This window comes from Rattus norvegicus, chromosome 12 (assembly GCF_021556685.1).
Source record: "Rattus norvegicus strain SHRSP/BbbUtx chromosome 12, alternate assembly SHRSP_T2T, whole genome shotgun sequence".
NCBI classification, from domain to species: domain Eukaryota; kingdom Metazoa; phylum Chordata; class Mammalia; order Rodentia; family Muridae; genus Rattus; species Rattus norvegicus.
This window is the reverse complement of record NC_141545.1, coordinates 23,048,106-23,068,681: the sequence shown is the minus strand read 5'-3', so window position 1 is coordinate 23,068,681 and position 20,576 is coordinate 23,048,106. Positions and strand designations below refer to the sequence as shown.

The following is a 20,576-nucleotide window of genomic DNA, read 5'->3' as shown; positions in this document are numbered from 1 at the left end:
TTGTGACACCATATGATTGACTGTACTTTCTGTTACTTCTGTTATCATTATGTGGATAAATTTCTACAACAGAGAATGTTTCATGAAGTAACAAATCAATACCTAGAGCATTTTAATGGAATTCTATGTGACCATCAACCAATCAACTATGCATGGTGTTTATTTATATACAACCCTCATTGTGTTTTTGAAACTACAATACCCTAATATATATCAGAATTTTTCAAATTACTTTAAAAAAACACTTACAATGCATGGTCGCATTGCAATTGCCAGTTTCGTATATAGTAGTATTTTTTCTCTTAAGTATTATTTACATGTATCTAGTTTGAATGAAAATTTTGTGCCCACTTAGGTTTTATTCTCCATGTTTATTAACTTATTTACATTTCAATTGTTATTCCCTTTCCCGGTTCCAAGGCCAACATTCCCCTAACCGCTCCTCCTCCCCTTCTATATGGGTGTTCCCCTTCCCATCCTACCCCCATTACCGCCCTCCCCCCAACAATCACCTTCACTGGGGGTTCAGTCTTGGCAGGGCCAAGGGCTTCCCCCTTCTACTGGTGCCCTTACTAGGCTATTCATTGCCACATATGCAGTTGGAGCCCAGGGTCAGTCCATGGTAGTCTGGATAGTGGCTTAGTCCTGAAAGTTCTGGTTGGTTCACATTGTTGTTCATATGGGATCTCAAGCCCCTTCAAGCTCTTCCAGTCCTTTCTCTGATTCCTTCAACAGGGATCCAGTTCTCAGTTCAGTGCTTTGCTGCTGGCATTCGCCTATGTATTTGCTGTATTCTGGGTCTGTCTCTCAGGAGAGATTTACATCTGGTTCCTGTCGGCCTGCACTTCTTTGCTTCCTCCATCTTATCTAGTTTGGTGGCTGTATATGTATGGGCCACATGTGGGGCAGGCTTTGAATGAGTGTTCCTTCTGCCTCTGTTCTACACTTTGCCTCCCTATTCCCTGCCAAGGGTATTCTTGTTCCCCTTTTAAAGGAGTGAAGCATTCGCATTTTGCTCATCCTTCTTGAGTTTCATGTGTTCTGTGCATCGAGGGTAATTCAAGCATGTCGGCTAATAGCCACTTATCAATGAGTGCATACCATGTGTGTTTTTCTGTGATTGGGTTACCTCACTCAGGATGATATTTTCCAGTTCCATCCATTTGCCTATGAATTTCATAAAGTCATTGTTTTTTGATAGCTGAGTAATATTCCATTGTGTAGATGTTCCACATTTTCTGTATCCATTCCTCTATTGAAGGGCATCTGGGTTCTTTCCAGCTTCTGGCTATTATAAATAAGGCTGCTAGGAACATAGTGGAGCACGTGTATTTGTTGTATGTTGGGGCATCTTTTGGGTATATGCTCAAGAGAGGTATAGCTGGGTCCTCAGGTAGTTCAATGTCCAATTTTCTGAGGAACCTCCAGACTGATTTCCAGAATGGTTGTTCTAGTCTGCAATCCCACCAACAATGGAGGAGTGTGCCTCTTTCTCCACATCCTCGCCAGCATTTGCTATCACCTGAGTTTTTGATCTTAGCCATTCTCACTGGTGTGAGGTGAAATCTCAGGGTTGTTTTGATTTGCATTTCCCTTATGACTAAAGATGTTGAACATTTCTCTAGGTGTTTCTCAGCCATTTGGCATTCCTCAGCTGTGAATTCTTTGTTTAGCTCTGAACCCCAATTTTTAATAGGGTTATTTGTCTCTCTGTGGTCTAACTTCTTGAGTTATTTGTATATTTCAGATATAAGCCCTCTATCAGTTGTAGGATTGGTAAATATCTTTTCCCAATCTGTTGGTTGCCGTTTTCTCCTAACAACAGTGTCCTTTGCCTTAAAGCTTTGCAGTTTTATGATTTCTCGATTCTTGATCTTAGAGCATAAGCCATTGGTGTTTTGTTCAGGAAATTTTCCCCAGTGCCCATGTGTTCAAGATTCTTCCCTATTTTTTCTTCTATTAGTTTGAATGTATCTGGTTTGATGTGGAGGTCCTTGATCCACTTGGACTTAAGCTTTGTACAGGGTGATAAGCATGGATCGATCTGCATTCTTCTACATGTTGACCTCCAGTTGACCAGCATCATTTGCTGAAAATGCTATCTTTTTTCCATTGGATGGTTTGGGCTCCTTTGTCACAAATCAAGTGACCATAGGTGTGTGGGTTCATTTCTGGGTCTTCAATTCTGTTCCATTGGTATATCTGTCTGTCTCTGTACCAATACTATGCAGTTTTTATCACTATTGCTCTGTAATACTGCTTGAGTTCAGGCATGGTGATTCCCCCTGAAGTCCTTTTATTGTTGAGGATAGTTTTAGCTATCCTGGGTTTTTTGTTATTCCAGATGAATTTGCAAATTGTTCTAACTCTTTGAAGAATTGGATTGGTATTTTGATGGGGATTGCATTGAATCTGTAGATCGCTTTTGGTAAAATGGCCATTTTTACTATATTAATCCTGCCAATCCATGAGCATGGGAGATCTTTCCATGTTCTGAGATCTTCTTCAATTTCTTCCTTCAGAGGCTTGAAGTTCTTATCATACAGATCTTTCACTTGCTTGGTTAAAGTCACACCGAGGTATTTTATATTATTGGGACTATTATGAAGGGTGTCATTTCCCTAATTTCTTTCTTGGCTTATTTCTCTTTTGTATAGAGGGGGCTACTGATTTTATATCCAGCCACTTTGCTGAAGTTGTTTCTCAGGCTTAGTAGTTCGCTGGTGGAACTTTTGGGATCACTTACGTATACAATCATATCGTCTGCAAATAGTGATATTTTGACTTCTTCCTTTCCAATCTGTATCCCTTTGATCTCCTTTGTTGTCTGATTGATGTGGCTAGGACTTGGAGAACTATACTGAATAAGTAGGGAGAGAGTGGGCAGCCTTGTCTAGTCCCTGATTTTAGTGGGATTGCTTCAAGTTTCTCTCCATTTAGTTTAATATTAGCTACTGGTTTGCTGTATATGGCTTTTACTATGTTTAGGAATGGGCCTTGAATTCCTGTTTTTTCTATGACTTTTATCATGAAGGGGTGTTGAATTTTGTCAAATGCTTTCTCAGCATCTTGTGATATGATCGTGTCATTTTTATCTTTCAGTTAATTTATATAGTGGATTACGTTGATGGTTTTCTGTATATTAAACCATCCCTTTATATCTGGGATGACGCCTACTTGATCATGATGGATGATTGTTTTGATGTGCTCTAGGATTCAGTTTGCCAGAATTTTATTGAGTATTTTTGCGTCGATATTCATAACGGAAATTGGTCTGAAGTTCTCTTTCTTTGTGGGGTCTTTGTGTGGTTTAGGTATAAGAGCAATTGTGGCTTCATAGAATGAGTTCAGTAGCGCTCCATCTGTTTCAATTTTGTGGAACAGTTTGGATAGTATTGGTATGAGGTCTTCTTTGAAGGTCTGATAGAATTCTGCACTGAACCCATCTGGATCTGGGCTCTTTTTGGTTGAGAAACTTTTTAATGACTGCTTCTATATCTTTAGGAGTTATGGCATTGTTTAAATGGTTTATTTGTTCTTGATTTGACTTCGGTACCTGGTATCTGTCTAGGAAATGGTCCATTTCCTCCAGATTTTCAAGTTTTGTGGAATGTAGGATTTTGTAGTAGGGTCTGATGATTTTTTTAATTTCCTCTGGCTCTGTTGTTGTGTCTCCCTTTTCTTTTCTGATTTTGTTAATTTGGAATGCTATCTGTGTCCTCTGGTTAGTCTGGCTAAGGGTTTATCTATCTTGTTGATTTTCTCAAAAACCAGCTTTTTGGGGTTGGGGATTTAGTTCAGTGGTAGAGCGCTTGCCTAGCAAGCTCAAGGCCCTGGGTTCAGGCCCCAGCTCCGAAAAAAAGAAAAGGAAAAAAAAACAGCTTTTGGTGCTGTTGATTCTTTGTATGATCCTTTTTGTTTCTACTTGGTTGATTTCAGCTCTGAGTTTAATTATTTCCTGCCTTCTACTCCTCCTTGGTGTCTTTGCTTCTTTTTGTTCTAGAGCTTTCAGGTGTGCTGTCAAGCTGCTGATATATGCTCTCTCCTGTTTCTTTCTGCAGGCACACAGAGCTATGCGTTTTCCTCTTAACATGCCTTTCAATGTGTCCCATACGTTTGGGTATGTTGTACTTTTATTTTCATTAAATTCTAAGAAGTCTTTCATTTCTTTTTTATTTTTTTCCTTGACCAGGTTATCATTGAGTAGAGCATTATTCAACTTCCATGTATATGTGGGCGTTCTTTCCTTACTGTTATTGAAGGCCAGCTTTAGCCCGTTCTGTTCTGATATGACGCATAGGATTATTTATATCTTTCTGTATCTGTTGAGGCCTATTTTATGACCAATTATATGGTCAATTTTGGAGAAAGTACCATGAGGTGGTGAGAAGGAAGGTATATCCTTTTGGTTTAGGATAGAATGTTCTATAAATATCTGTTAAATCCATTTGGCTCATCACTTCTCTTAGTCTATGTCTCTGTTTAATTTCTGTTTCCATGATCAGTCAATTGATGAGAGTGGGGTGTTGAAATATCCTACTATTATTGTGTGAGGTGCAATGTGTGCTTTGAGCTTTAGTAAGGTTCTTTTATGTATGTAGGTGCCCTTGTATTTGGATCATAGATATTTAGGATTGAGAGTTCATCTTGGTGGATTTTTCCTTTGATGAATATGAAGTGTCTTTCCTAATCTTTTTTTATGACTTTTGGTTGAAAATCGATTTTCTTCGATATTAGAATGGCTCCTCCAGCTTGCTTCTTCAGACCATTTGCTTGGAAAGTTGTTTTCCAGCCTTATACTCTGAGGTATTGTCTGTCTTTGTCTCTGAGGTGTGTTTCCTGTAGGCAGCAAAACGTTGGGTCATCACTGCATATCCAGTTTGTTAATCTTTGTCTTTTTATTGGGGAATCGAGTCCATTGATGTTGAGAGATATTAAGGAATAGTCATTGTTGCTGCCTGTTATCTTTGTATCTGGATGTGAGATTATGTTTGTGTGCTTGTCTTCACTCCAGTTTTTTTGGGTTTTTTTGTTTGTTTTGTTTTTTGCAAAATGCTTAGTTTCTTGCTTTTTCTAGGGTGTAGCTTACCTCCTTGTGTTGGGCTTTACCCTTTATTGTCCTTTGTAGGGCTGGATTTGTAGAAAGATATTGTGTAAATTTGGTTTTGTCATGGAATATCTTGGTTTCTCCATCTATGTTAATCAAGAGTTTTGCTGAATACAGTAACCTGGCCTGGCATTTATGTCCTTTTATGGTCTGTATGATATCTGTCCAGGATCTTCTGGCTTTCATAGTTTCTATGTAGAAGTCTGGTGTAATTCTGATAGGTCTGCCTTTATATGTCCCTTGACCTTTTTCCCTTTCTGCTTTTAATATTCTTTCTTTGTTTTGTGCATTTGGTGTTTTGATTATTATATGACGAGAGGAGTTTCTTTTCTGGTCCAATCTATGTGGATTTCTGTAGGTTTCTTGTATGGGCATCTCTTTCTTTAGGTTAGGGAAGTTTTCTTCTTTGATTTTGTTGAAGATGTTTACTGGTCCTTTGTGTTGAGAGTCTTCACTGTCTTCTATACCTATAATCCTTAGGTTTGATCTTCTCATTGTGTCCTGGATTTCCTGTATGTTTTGGGACAGTAGTTTTTTCCATTTTACATTATCTTTGACAGTTGTGTTGATGATTTCTATGGAATCTTCTGCTCCTGAGATTCTGTCTTCTATCTCTTGCACTCTCTTGGTGATGCTTGTATCACTCTCCTTATCCAGGGTTGTCTCGCTTGTGCTTCCTTTATTGCTTCTATTTCCATTTTTAATTCCTTCACCTGTTTGTGTTTTCCTGGAATTCTTTCAGGGATTTTTGCCTTTCCTCTCTATAGGCTTCTGCTTGTTTATTTGTGTTTTCCTGCATTTCTCTAAGGGAATTCTTTATGTCTTTCTTGAGGTCCTCCATCTTCATGATCAAATGTGATTTTAAATCTTGATCTTGCTTTTTTGGTGTGTTTAGATATCCAGTGTTTGCTTTGGTGGGAGAATTGGGCTCCAAAGATGCCATGTAGTCTTGGTTTCTGTTGCTTGGGTTCCTGCGCTTGCCTCTTGCCATCACATTGTCTCTATTTTACCTTGTTCTGCTATTTCTGACAGTGGTTAGACTGTCCTATAGACCTGTGTGTCAGGAGTGCTGTAGACCTGTTTTCCTGTTTTCTTTCAGCCAGTTATGGGCACAGAGTGGTCTTCTTTCAGGTGTGTAGTCATTCCTGTCTACTGGTCTTCAGGTGTTCCTGTGGGTGTGTGTCCTGAGTCCACCAGGCAGGTCACTTGGAACAGAAAAGTTGGTCTTACCTCTGGTCTCAAGCCTGGAGTTGCTTGTCAGATCTGGGGTTCAGCTCTCCGTGAGGGCAGCAACCAGAAGGGCCTGCTCTGCCTTCACTCAGGACCCTGTGCACAGGGGGCCCAGATGGCGCTAGGCCTTTTCCTCTAGAGTCAGAAATGTGGGCAGAGAGTAGTCGCCTCTGGCTTCCCAGGAGTGTTTGCCCCTCTGAAGATCTAGCTCTCCCTCCCACAGGATTTGGGTGCAGGGAGCTGTTTGACTGGGTCCCTTCAGATCCGGGTGGTGTCTGGACTGCAGTGTTGAGTGCCCTTACCTTCCCGTTCTCAGAGGCCCTATACAGTTTCATTTGGGCTAGGGATGTGGGCAAGTGTGGGCAGTACTGGAGGTGTCTCTTGCCCTGCAGTCTCAGGAGTGCCCACCTCTCTGGGTGGTGAGCTATCTCTCCCAAGGGGTTTGGGAGCAGGGAGCTGTGGGTTGGGATCAGCAATGTTCGGCCCACTCAGGTTTTTATACCCAAGGGATCACACAGAGAGATAAATTAATGATTATATGGCATTAGTGTAGCATTGTATATCATTGTAAATTACCTAACTTAAATTATTCAGTTAAGAATGAGGGGAAGAACAAGAAAAAAAGGGAGAGATGGAAGAAAGAAAGGAAAAGGGTGAGGAAAAAAGAAAGAAAGAAGAGAGGTAAGGAAGTGAAGGGTGGAGGAAGGGAAGATTGGAAGTTGGAATGAAGAAAATGGGAGATGGAAAGAACTGTGGAGAAAGGTAAAGTAAGCACCACAGGAAAGATATAAGAGGAAGAAAATAGAAAATAAAATAATAGAGAAAAGAACATAACAGAGAAAAGAGAAAGGAAAATGATTGGAGTATTGGTACTAAGTTCTCCAGCTTTGTCCTCTGACTTCAGTGGGTGCTAGTTCAGCCACTCCCATACTTTTCCTCGATTGGTCTCATTTCTTATGTTTCACAGAATAGACTTATCAGACTACATGCAATGACCGTGATTTACAGATAAACGTTCTTTTTACCCGTAGGCACCTCATTTCAACATAACTAAAACATCGCTGCCATGGCAAACAAGAGGAAGACTTGTTTAATTCCTATGATATATCATTCACTCTGTGGCCCAGGGAACATCATGGCTGAAAGGATAGAAAAACCCTGGGACCTAAAGAATAGTGGAGGTGTGCTAATAGTGTCTTCTAGCTAGAACATGGCCATCACCATTATGGACACACAAAATCTGTGATCACCTGTGAACGACTCGTACAAAATGGACATGAAAATAGGAGAGGGACAAGTTGGGAAGAAGATAATGTTGGTGATGGCATATGAGAAGTTAATATGGGATGGGGAAATGGCCACATTGAATTGTATACAAGCAAGAAACTGTGTTCATACCAGAATTTTCAGAACCAGTCCACACAATTGTCTTGTCTACTACTGTTTGTGGGTATCTAAGAGATATCAAACAAGTGGCTATTGTGGGATTTATGCTTCATTAATGCTTCATTAACGTGCCTTCATCTACTCCTGTGGCACAAGGTTCAGCAAGAAGAATCAGGATAGCATCAGTCCTTATGTGTACCTGCCCTTTGGGTTCAGACCCAGGAACTGCATTGGCATGAGGTTTGCTCTCATGAACATGAAAGTTGCTCTTGTCAGAGTCCTGCAGAACTTCTCCTTCCAACCTTGTAAGGAAATTCAGCTTAGTGGGAATTTACAGTAAGTTATGTTTTCATGGGAGTTTTGTTTTATAAACTGGGGTATTGATTTGCAGAAAAACATTTTGATCTAAGGAATTTTTTTTGCAACACCTCTTGGAGAGTTTAAGTATTTCAGTTTTAGAGTTGTATATTTTGTTTTAAAAAGACCTAAGTATAAATATTCTCTAAACTTGTACCCAGGGGATCCTCCACCTTCTTGGAGGAGAAAAAGAGGGCAGATGGGAGGAGGGACTCTGTGAGGTGGTGACAGGAAGGGGTGGGCTTGAATAAATAAATAATGAATGAATGAATGAATGAATGAATGAATGAATGAATGAATGAAAAAATTGTCTAAACAGAAGGTCTTTAGGGGATAGGTCAGGCAGTAATGTTCTTGCCTTGAAAGCACATGGACTTGAGTTTAATCACCATAACCAATGCAAACCAAAGCCAGCAAGCAAGCAACAAATCAACTGACCAACTCACCTACAAACCAATAAACCCAGCTACCAACCAACCAATCAACTTAATATCCACCAGCTGTGTTGGTGTGAACTTGTAATCCCAACACCCAGCACTGCAAAGGCAGAGTCAGCAGATTTCTGGGGTTCACCCTAGTATAGTTTCTGATTTCCATGCCTCTAAGAAACCCTGTCTGCAAAAAGATAGATAGCACCTAAGGAAGGACTCTGGTAGTAAAAGTATTTTTTGTGCACTTGTAAGTGTGCACTTTTGACATTTGTGATTCTCTTATTTGCATTTGTGGTGGTCGTCACTTCATTGATTGCTTCATGTACTTGCTTAATTGCCACAGATCCCTTTAAAATAAGCAAGGACTTTTTCAACCAGAATTACCCACTCCTTCAAAAGTTGTGTCCAGAGATGAGACTTTAAGTGGAGCTTGATGTATAATGGTCTATAGTGATGTTGTATCATGTGGACCAGAAACCAATACATATTCTGAATGAATCCAGAGATGAAGTTTGCAGTAATTTTGTTCACTCCTGCAGGATTCTGGGTGTGCTTTGAGCTTTCTCAGCTTCTGTGCAGGTTGTCTTCTGTGGAACATAAGGATGCAATGACACAAATCCAAGATAAATACATTCAACACCCTGGTTCTTGTGGGATGGCCTATGTTCCCTTCATTGTTACCACCAAATACTCTCATTTCTGATGAAAAAATAAACAGCAATTACTAGTTTTATCTACAATTATTACTGAAAATGACCATTTATACTCATGCTAATGACAAAATTTTTACCAAATCTTTTTATTTGCAGCAGACTACAATGAAGTACTAGGCTGAGAAGTCAATAAACATGGTGGTATTGTGTTTTCCTAGGACATTGTGAAAGAACAACTATTTACTTCAGATATGCAACAATGAGAGACCCAAGTAATAATTCTACCCAAGTATAGCTTAGTGAGCCAGTGCCTTTCAAGAGGTACATACACAACGTTGGGTGAGGAGTCGTTTACATATGTGTGGGTGATCAAACCTGAAGTTCCCTGTAATTGTTACTGTTTATGTAACCTGGGAATTGGGAGCTAAAGACTCTTATATATTATAGAAACTTCCGGAGACTTGTGAACTTTGTTTACATGCTGAATCTTGTTAAGATTCATTTAATTCTGATTTTTTTTTATATATTTCTCTTTTGCATTACATCCTGACCAGTTTCCCTCTCTTCACTCTACCCAGTTACTCCAACTTACTTCCTCTACCCAGTCCTCTTCTGCTTCCCTTTGGAAAAGAGAAGATTCCTAGGAATATCACCCAAATACAGCATAAAAAGTTACAAAAGACTAGGCAAGCTTACTTGTAGTCCCAGAAGAGGAAAAGAGCCAGCAAAAGAGTCAGAGATTCCCCAGCTCCCACTGTTAGCAGTCCCACAAGAACATCAGGCTACACAACCATAACATTTATGCAGAGGCCCTAGTGCAATACCATGCAGATGCTCTGATTGTCAGTTTACTCCTTATGAGCCCTTATGAACCCTGCTTAGTTGATAAGTTCCCCCCTAAATGATATTCTCACTTTTAGAAAGAAGTAGCTGTACAACAGGTTGGGTTAATAAACTCAACTACAGACTTCTGATTTCTGGCTGTGGCCTGAGCTTCTCTGAAACTGGCCCATAGCTCCCTGCTCCCAAGTCCTGTGGGAGAGAGAGCTGAACACCCAGAAGTGTGGGCAAACCTGAGACTGCAGAGCAGGACAGACTGACACTTCTGCCCACCTTTGACCACATCGCTGGTCCAATAGGAAACTGCATAGTGCCTCTGGAAACAGAAATATAGGAGCAGTCAAGCTGCAGGAGCCCCGCAGATCTGCACCCAAATCTGAACTGAAACAGTCAAACAGCTCCTTGCACCTAAATCATGTGGCTGGGGGAGTTAGACCCTCAGAGGTGAGGATACTCCTGAGAACTCAAAGGAGACTACTCTCTTCCCACATTCCTGACTCAAGAGGAAAATACCTAGCACCATGTGCACCTCCTGCGCATGAGGACCTAGGAACAGTACGGGCAAGACCCTACTGGTTGTGGCCCTCACAGAGAGATGAAAGCCAGTCACCAAGAGTGACTACATGCATGAGAGCAGAGCAGAACACTCTGTTGCAATAACTGGCTGAAGGAAAACGGGAAAACAGGTCTAGAGGAGTGCTGACACACAGGCCCACAGGGAGGTCAAGCCATCATCAGAAACAGCAAGACAAGCTAACACCAAAGACAACCCTATGGTGAGAGGCAAGCGCAGGAAAGCAAGCAACAGAAACAAAGAATACTTGGCATCATCAGAGCCCAGTTATCCCACCAAAGCAAACACTTGGTATCCAAACACACCGGAAAAGCAAGATCTAGATTTAAAATCACATTTTATCATGATGGAGAACATTAAGAAGGTCATAAATAACTCCCTTAAGGAAATACAGAACAACACAAGTAAACAAGTAGAAGCCCTTAAAGAGGAAACACAAATATCCATTAAAGAACTACTGGAAAAAAAACAAACAAACAGGAGAAAGAAATTAACAAAAGCATTCAGAAGTTAAAAAGGGAAATAGAAATAATAAAGAAAGCACAAAGGGAGACAACCCTGGAGATAGAAAACCTAGGGAAGAGATCAGAAGTCATACATGTGAGCATGACCAACAGAATGTAAGAGAGAGAAGAGAGAATCTCAGGAGGAGAAGATACCATAGAAAACATTGACACAATGGTCAAATATAATGTAAAATGGAAAAAGGTCCTAGCCCAAAACATACAGGAAATCCAGGACACAATGAGAAGATCAAATCTAAGGATAATAGGTATAGAAGAGAGTGAAGACTCCCAACTTAAAGGGCCAGTAAATATCTTTAACAAAATCATAGAAGAAAACTTCCCTAACCTAAAGAAAGATATGCCCATAAAAATACAAGAATCCTACAGAACTCCAAAGAGATTGGACCAGAAAAGAAATTCCTACTGTCACATAATAGTTAAAACACCAAATGCACAAAACAAAGAAAGAATATTAAAATCACTAAAAGAAAAGGTCAAGTAACATACAAAGGCAGACCTATAAGACTTACACCAGACTTTTCGCCAGAAACTATGAAAGCCAGAAGATCCTGGACAGATGTCATACAGACCCTAAGAGAACACAAATGCCAGCCCAGGCTACTCTATCTAGCAAAACTATCAATTAACATTGAGGGAGAAACCAAGATATTCCATGACAAAACCAAATTTATACATTATCTTTCTACAAATCCAGCCCTACAAAGGATAATAAATGGCAAAGCCCATCACAAGGAGGTAAACTACACCCTAGAAAAAGCAAGAAAGTAATTTTCTTGCAACAAAACCAAAAGAAGAGAAGCACACAAACATAATCCCAACTCCAAATAAAAAAATAAAATGAAGCAACAATCACTATTCCTTAATAGCTCTCAACATCAATGGACTCAATACCCGAACAAAAAGGCACAGATTAACAGACTGAATATGTAAAGAGGTCCCAGCATTTTGCTGCCTACAGGAAACACACCTCAGAGACAAAGACAGACACTACCTCTGTCTGGAAAACCACTTTCCAATCAAATGGACTGAAAAAGCAAGCTGGAGTAGCCATCCTAAAATCGAACATAATCGATTTTCAACCAAGAGTCATAAAAAAGATAAGGAGGGACACCTCATATTCATCAAAGGAAAAATCCACCAAGATGAACTCTCAATGCAAAATATCTATGATCCAAATACAAGGGCACCTACATACATAAAAGAAACCTTACTGAAGCTCAAAGAACATATTGCACCTCGCACAATAATAGTAGGAGATTTCAACACCCCACTCTCATCAATGGACAGATCATGGAGACAGAAATTAAACTAAGACATAGAGAGACTAACAGAAGTTATGAACCAAATGTTCTTAATGGGTTTTAGAGAACATTCTATCCTAAAACAAAAGGATATACCTTCTTCTCACTACCTCATGGTACCGTCCCCAAAATTGACCATATAATCGGTCACAAAACAGGCCTCAACAGACACAGAAAGGTATAAATAATCCCATGCATCCTATCAGATCACCAGGGACTAAGGCTGGTTGTCAATAACAAAAATAAGGGAATAATGGAAGTTAAGCAATGCTCTACCCAATGATAACTTGGTCAAGGAAGAAATAAAGAAATTAAAGACTTCTTAGAATTTAATGAAAATAAGGTACAATATATGCCAATGTATGGGACACAATGAAAGCTGTGCTAAGAGGAAATAATCACAGCTTTAAGTATCTGCAGGAAGAAACAGGAGAGAGCATACATCAGCAGCTTGACAGCACACATAAAAGCTCTCGAACAAAAAGAAGCAAATATGCACAAGAGGAGTAGAAGGCAGGAAATAATCAAACTCAGGGCTGAGATTAACTGAGTAGAAACAAAAAGGACTATTCAAAGATTCAACAGAACCAAAAACTGGTTATCTGAGGAAATCAACAAGATAGATAAACTGTTAGTCAAACTAAACTGATGGCACAGAGAGTGTGTCCAAATTAACAAAATCAGAAATGAAAAGGGAGACATAACAACAGAATCTGAAGACATTAAAAAAAAATCATCAGATCCTATTACAAAAACCTATATTCAACAAAACTGGAAAACCTTGAGGAAATGGACAATTTTGTAGACCAATACCAAGTACCATAGTTTGATCAGGAACAGATTAACAATTTAAACAACCCCATAACTCCTAAAGAAAAATATAAGAAGTAATTAAAAGTCTACCAATTAAAAAGAGCCCAGGATCAGAAGGGTTTAGTGCAGAATTCTACTGGACCTTCATAGAAGACCTCATACCAATACTATCCAAACTATTCCACAAAACTGAAATAGACAGAGCACTGTCAAATTGCATCGATGAAGCCACAATTACTCTTATACCTAAACCACACAAAGAATGAACAAAGAAAGAGAACTTCACACCAATTTCCCTTATGAATTTCGGTGCAAAAATAATCAATAAAATTCTTGCAAACTGAATCTAAGGACACATCAAAACAATCATCCATCCTGATAAAATAGGCTTCATCCCAGGTATGCAGGGAAAGTTCAATATATGGAAAACCATCAATGTAACCGACTATATAAACAAATTCAAAGATAAAAACCACATGATCATTTCATTAGGTGCTGAGATAGCATTTGACAAAATATAACACACCTTCATGCTAAAACACCTGGAAAGAACAGGAATTCAAGGCCCATACCTATACGTAGTAAAAGCCATATATAACAAACCAGTTGCTAACATTAAACTAAATGGAGAGAAACTTGAAGCAATCCAACTAAAATCAGGGACTAGACAAGGCTGCCCACTCTCTCCCTACTTATTCAATATAGTTCTCGAAGTCCTAGCCAGAGCAATCAGACAACAAAAGGAGGTCAAGGGGATACAAATTGGAAAGGAAGAATTCAAAATATGACTATTTCTGGAAGGTATGACAGTATACTTAAGTGACACCAAAATATCCACCAGAGAACTATTACGCCTGATTGACAATGTCAGCAAAGTGTCAGAGTATAAAGTTAACTCAAATAAATCAGTAGCCTTCCTCTACACAAAAACAAAAGAAGCCTAGAGAGAAATTAGGGAAATGACAACCTTCATAGTAGTGGCAAATAATATAAAATACCTCGGTGTGACTTTAACCAAGCAAGTGAAAGATCTGTATGATAAGAACTTCAAATCTCTGAAGAAAGAAATTGAAGAACATCTCAGAAGATGGAAATACCTCCCATGTTCATGGATTGACAGGATTAATATAGTAAAAATGGTCATTTTACCAAAAGCAAGCTACAGATTCAATGTAGTCCCCATCAATATTCCTATCCAATTCTTCATAGAGCTAGAAAAAAATTTTGCAAATTCATTTGGAATAACAAAAAACCCAGGATAGCTAATACTATTCTCAACAATAAAAGGACTTCTGGGGGAATCACCAGCCCTGACCTCAAGCAGTATTACAGAGCAATAGTGATAAAAACTGTATGGTATTAGTACAGAGACAGACAGATAGAGCAGTGGAATAGAATTGAAGACCCAGAAATGAACCCACACACCTATGATCACTTGATTTTTGACAAAGGAGCTAAAACCATCCAGTGGAAGAAAGATAACATTTTCAACAAATCGTGTGGTTCAACTGGAGGTCAGCATGTAGAAGAATATAGATCTATCCATTCTTATCACCCTGTACAAAGCTTAAGTCCAAGTGGATCAAGGACCTCTACATCAAACCAGATACACACAAAGTAATAGAAGAAAAAGTGGAGAAGAGTCTCAAACACATGGGCACTGGAGAAAATTTCCTGAACAGAACATCAATGGCTCATACTGTGAGATCACAAATTGACAAATTGGATCTCATAAAACTGCAAATCTTCTGCAAGGCAAAGAACACTGTCATTAGGAAAAACTGGCAACCAACAGGTTGGGAAAAGATTTTTACCAAGCCTACATCTGATACAGGGCTAATATCCAAAATATACAAAGAATTCAAAATGTTAGACTCCAGAGAGCCAAATAACCCTACTAAAAAGGGGATAAACAAAGAATTCACAGGGGTTAGGGATTTAGCTCAGTGGTAGGGTGCTTGCCTAGCAAGCGCAAGGCCCTGGGTTCGGTCCCCAGCTCCGGAAAAAAAAAAAAAAAGAATTCACAGCTCAGGAATATCAAATGGCTAAAAAGCACCTAAAAAATGTTCAACGTCCTTATTCATCAGAGAAATGCAAATTAAAACAACTCTGAGATTCCACCTCTCACCAGTCAGAATGGCTAAGATCAAAAACTAAGGTTACAGCAGATGCTGGTGAGGATGTAGAGAAAGAGGCATACGCCTCCATTGTTGGCGGGATTGCAAACTGGTACAACCATTCTGGAAATCAGTCTGGAGGTTCCTCAGAAAATTGTACACTGCACTACCTGAGGACCCACCTATACCTCTCCTGGGCATATATCCAAAAGTTGCTCCAACATACAACAAAGACACATGCTCCACTATGTTCATAGCAGCCTTATTTATAATAGCCAGAAGCTGGAAAGAACTCAGATGCCCTTCAACAGAATGGATACAAGAAATGTGGTACATCTACACAATGGAATACTACTCAGCTATCAAAAACCATGACATTATGAAATTCATAGGCAAATGTATGGAACTGGGAAATATCATGAGTGAGGTAACTCGATCACAGAAAAACACACATGGTATGTGCTCATTGATAAGTGGATATTAGCCCAAATGCTTGAATTACCCTAGAAGCACAGAGCACATGAAACTCAAGAAGGATGACCAAAATGGGAATGCTTCACTCCTTTAAAAGGGGAATAAGAATACCTTGGTAAGGAATAGGGATGTAAAGTTTACAACAGAGACAGAAGGAACACCCATTCAGAGCCTGCCCCACAGGTGGCCCATTCATATACAGCCACCAAACTAGACAAGATGGATGAAACAAAGAAGTGTAGACCGACAGGAACCGGATGTAGATCTCTCCTGAGAGACACAGCCAGAATACAGCAAATACATAGGCGAATGCCAGCAGCAAACCACTGAACTGAGAACGGGAAGGAATCAGAGAAAGGACTGGAAGAGCTTGAAGAGGCTCGAGACCCCATACGAACAACAATGACAACCAACCAGAGCTTCCAGGGACTAAGCCACTACCCAAAGACTATCCATGGACTGACCCTGGGCTCTGACCTCATAGGTAGCAATGAATAGCTTAGTAAGAGCACCAGTGGAAGGGGAAGCTCTTGGTCCTGCCAAGACTGAACCCCCAGTGAACGTGATTGTTGGGGGGAGGGCGGTAATGGAGGGAGGAGGGAGAGGGGAAGCCCATATAGAAGGGGAGGAGGAGGGCTTAGGGGGATGTTGGCCTGGAAACCAGGAAAGGGAATAACAATCGAAATGTAAATAAGAAATACTCAAGTTAATAAAGATAAAAAAAAGAAAAAAAAAAGAACAAGCCGCAGGGGGCAAAGGACCAAAGGACAAATTCCAGAAGGCAAATAAATTCAACAAGAAGCGGAAATTCCAGCCAGATGGGAAAAGTGATGAATCAGCAGCCAAGAAACCCAAGTGGGATGACTTCAAAAAGAAGAAAGAGCTGAAGCAGAACAGACTGCTCAGTGATAAGACCGATTACGACATCGTGGTTCGAGTAAAGCACATTTGGGAGAGCTTGAGAAGAAAAGACTGTGACAAAGAAAAAAGGGTGAAGCTCATGAGTGATTTGCAGAAGTTGATTCAAGGGAAAATTAAAACTATTGCCTTTGCACATGACTCAACTCAAGTGATCCAATGCCTCATTCAGTATGGGAGTGAGGAGCAGAGGAAGCAGGCTTTCGAAGAATTGCAAGGTGACTTGGTTGAATTAAGTAAAGCCAAATATTCCAGGAATATCGTTAAGAAATTTCTCATGTATGAAAGTAAACCACAGGTTGCAGAGATAATCAGAAGTTTTAAAGGTCACGTGAGGAAGATGTTGTGGCATTCAGAGGCATCGGCCATTGTGGAGTATGCTTACAACAAAGCCATTTTGGAACAGAGGAACATGCTGACAGAGGAGCTCTATGGGAACACATTTCAGCTTTACAAGTCAGCAGATCACCCAACTCTGGAAAAGGTTCTGGAGGTGCAGCCGGGGAAGCTAGAGCTTATCCTGGATGAAATGAAGCAGATTCTGACTCCCGGGGCCCAAAAGGAAGCTGTGATTAGGCACTCACTGGTTCATAAAGTATTCTTGGACTTTTTTACCTATGCACCCCCAAAACTTCGATCAGAACTAATTGAAGCCATCCGGGAAGCAGTGGTGTACCTGGCCCACACACACGATGGCGCCAGAGTGGCCATGCATTGCTTGTGGCATGGTACACCCAAGGACAGGAAAGTGATTGTGAAAACAATGAAGACGCATGTGGAGAAGATTGCTAATGGCCAGTACTCTCACCTGGTTCTCCTGGCAGCGTTCGATTGTATTGATGATACCAAGCTTGTGAAGCAGATAATCATATCAGAAGTCATCAGTTCCTTGCCCGGCACAGTTAATGACAAATATGGAAGGAAAATCCTGCTGAGCCCCAGAGATCCCGCCCACTCGGTGCCAGAGATCATCCAACTTCTGCAGAAAGGTGATGGCAATGCACACAGTAAGGACACTGCAATCCGCCGGCATGAGCTCATGGAGACCATCTCCCCAACTTTGCTGAGCTACCTCCAAGGACACACTTGGGAGGTGGTGCTGGACAAGTCCGCGTGTGTGCTGGTGTCGGACATCCTGGGATCTGCTACTGGGGACGCTCAGCCTGCTATGGATGCCATCGCCTGTATGACAGCAGCAGAACTGTATCCTGGGGGTAAGGACGGAGAGCTTCACGTTGCTGAGCATCCTACAGGACATCTGGTTCTCAAATGGTTAATAAAGCAAGATTAAAAAAAAAAAAAGATGAAAGAAAACGGAAAAGAAGGTTGTTTTGCAAAAACCCCTGTAGAGCGTGTTGGTGTGAAGAACCTCAAGTCCTGGGCCAGCATCAACCGAGGAGCCATTGTACTTTCCAGCCTTCTTCAGAGTCGTGACCAGGAAGATGTAAACAAAGTCAAAGCTGGACTGAAAACCCTGATTCCTACCTCGGAAAAAACCAAAAGCACCAGCAAGGGCATCCAGACTCTGCTTAAGAAGTTGACTGCATAGGCGCGCCAGATGAGCAAGCTGGAACCCGCTTCCCTAGAGGAAGGGTGGAATCTATCACACTCATAACTGGGTGCTCTATGCATGTACTTGTTAAAGGACCTATTTATATATAAAATTGTTTGTAAAAGAGAAAAAATATGTTGAAAATTATTTTGCAAAATAATTTTCAAATTTTTTTCTGAAATATTTTCTGAGTCTTTTATATTTTTAGGATTACACTCCAAAACTTCCGCAATTTTTTCTTCTACATTTAATGTGTCTTTATTATTTTGGCGATTATTTTTCAAAATAATCTTCAAATTTACTCTGAAATATTTTCTAAATCTTTTATATTTTCAAGATGATTTTGCAAAAAAACTTCAATTTTTTTTCTGAAATATTTTCTGTGTCTTTGACATTTTCAGGATGATTTTCCCAAAACTCACCAATTTTTTATTTAAATATTTTCTGTGACTCAAAAGTATTATATTCCAAAAAAATCTTCAATTTTTTCTGAAGTATTTTGTCTTTTATATTTTCAGCATTATTTTCCCAATAATCGTCATTTCTTTTTTAAATATTTTCTGTGCCTTTTATATTTTCTAGATTTTCCCATAAATCTGAACATATTTTTCTGAAAATTTTCTGTGTCTTGAATATTTTCAGGATTATTTTACAAAAATATCTTCAAATATTTCCTGATATATTTTCTGTGTATTTTATATTTTCAGAATGATTTTCCAAAATATAATCCATATTTTTCTTAAATATTTTCTATGTCTTTAACATTTTGAGGATTACATTTTAAAATTTCATCAAATTTTTCTGAAAAAAATGTCATTGTTCTCTATATTTTCACAATGGTTTTTTAAAAATTCAATTATTTTCCTTAAATATATTCTTTGCCTTTTATATTTTCAAGATGAGTTTCCAAAAATTCGTCAGTGTTTTCCTTAAATATTTTCTGTCTTAATATTTTGAGGATTATTCTTCAATATATTGAGGATTATTTTCCAAAAATCCTTCGAATTTTTTTCTGAAATATTTTGTCTTTTATATTTTTAGGATGATTTTCCCAAAAATTGTCATTGTTTTTCTTAAAGAAGTTTTGCATCCTTAATATTTTGAGGACTATTTTCAATAATAATCTTCAATTAATTTCTTTGATTATTTTCTGTGTCCTTACTATTTTGTGTCTTATTTTCAAACAAAATCCTCAAATTTTTTTGTAAAATATTTTATCTTTTATCTTTTCCAGATGACATTCCCAAAAATCATCAATTTTTACTTACCTATTTTCTGTCTATTATATTTTGAGGATGATTTTTGAAAAAATTCTTCAAATTTTCTCCTCAAATATTTTGTCTTTAATATTTTAAAGATCATTTTCCAAAAAAGTCTTTAAATTTTATATGAAATATTTTCTGTCTCTATATTTTCAGGATTATCTTCCCAAAACTCGACTTTTTTGCTTAAATAATTTCCATGTCTTCAATAATTTGAGGATTATTTTCAAAGAAAATCTTCAAATTTTTTTAAGTACTTTCTGTGTCTTTTATATTTTCAGGATGATTTTCCCAAAAATTGTAATTTTTTTCAATTTATATTTTCTGTGTCTTTAATATATTCAGAAAGATTTTACTAAAATCTTCAATCATTTTCCTTAAATATTTTCTGTTTTTTATATTTTGAAGATGATTTTACAGTCTTCCAATTTTTTTAATATTTTCTGTCTTTTATATTTTTAGGATGATTTTATCAAAAACCGTAATTGTTTCCTTAAAGATTTTGTCTTTATACTTTGAGAATTATTTTCAAAAAAAAAATCTTCAATTATTTTCCTTAAATATTTTTTGTGTCTTTAATACTATGAGGATTATTTTCCAAAAAAAACCTTCAATTTTTTTCTGAAATACTTTCTGTGTTTTTTATATATTTTTAGGATGATTTTCCAAAAAAAAGTCAACATTTATTTCCTTAAACATTTTCTGTGTCTTTAATATTTTGAGGATTATTTGAAAAAAAATACAATTTTTTTCTGAAATATTTTCTGTACCTTCATATTTTCACGGTTATTTTCCAAAAATTGTCAAATTTTCCATAAATATTTCCTGTTTTTTTAATATTTTGTGCATTATTTTCCTAAAAAAATTTTAATAATTTCTTTCTTTAATATTTTTAGGATGATTTTCCAAAAATATGTCAGTTTTTTTTCAGAGATATTTTCTGTGTCTTCAATATTTTGAGGATTATTTTTCAAAACATTCTTCAAATTTTTTCTAAAATACTTTCTGTCTTTGATATTTTCATGATGACTTTC

General features: G+C 38.4%; 1 pseudogene; it reads left to right on the top strand.

The window, feature by feature from the left end:
• Window positions 1-7,077: 7,077 nt before the first annotated feature.
• On the top strand, window positions 7,078-18,277 carry Pum3-ps3 (pumilio RNA-binding family member 3, pseudogene 3; annotated as a pseudogene).
• Window positions 18,278-20,576: the final 2,299 nt, after the last annotated feature.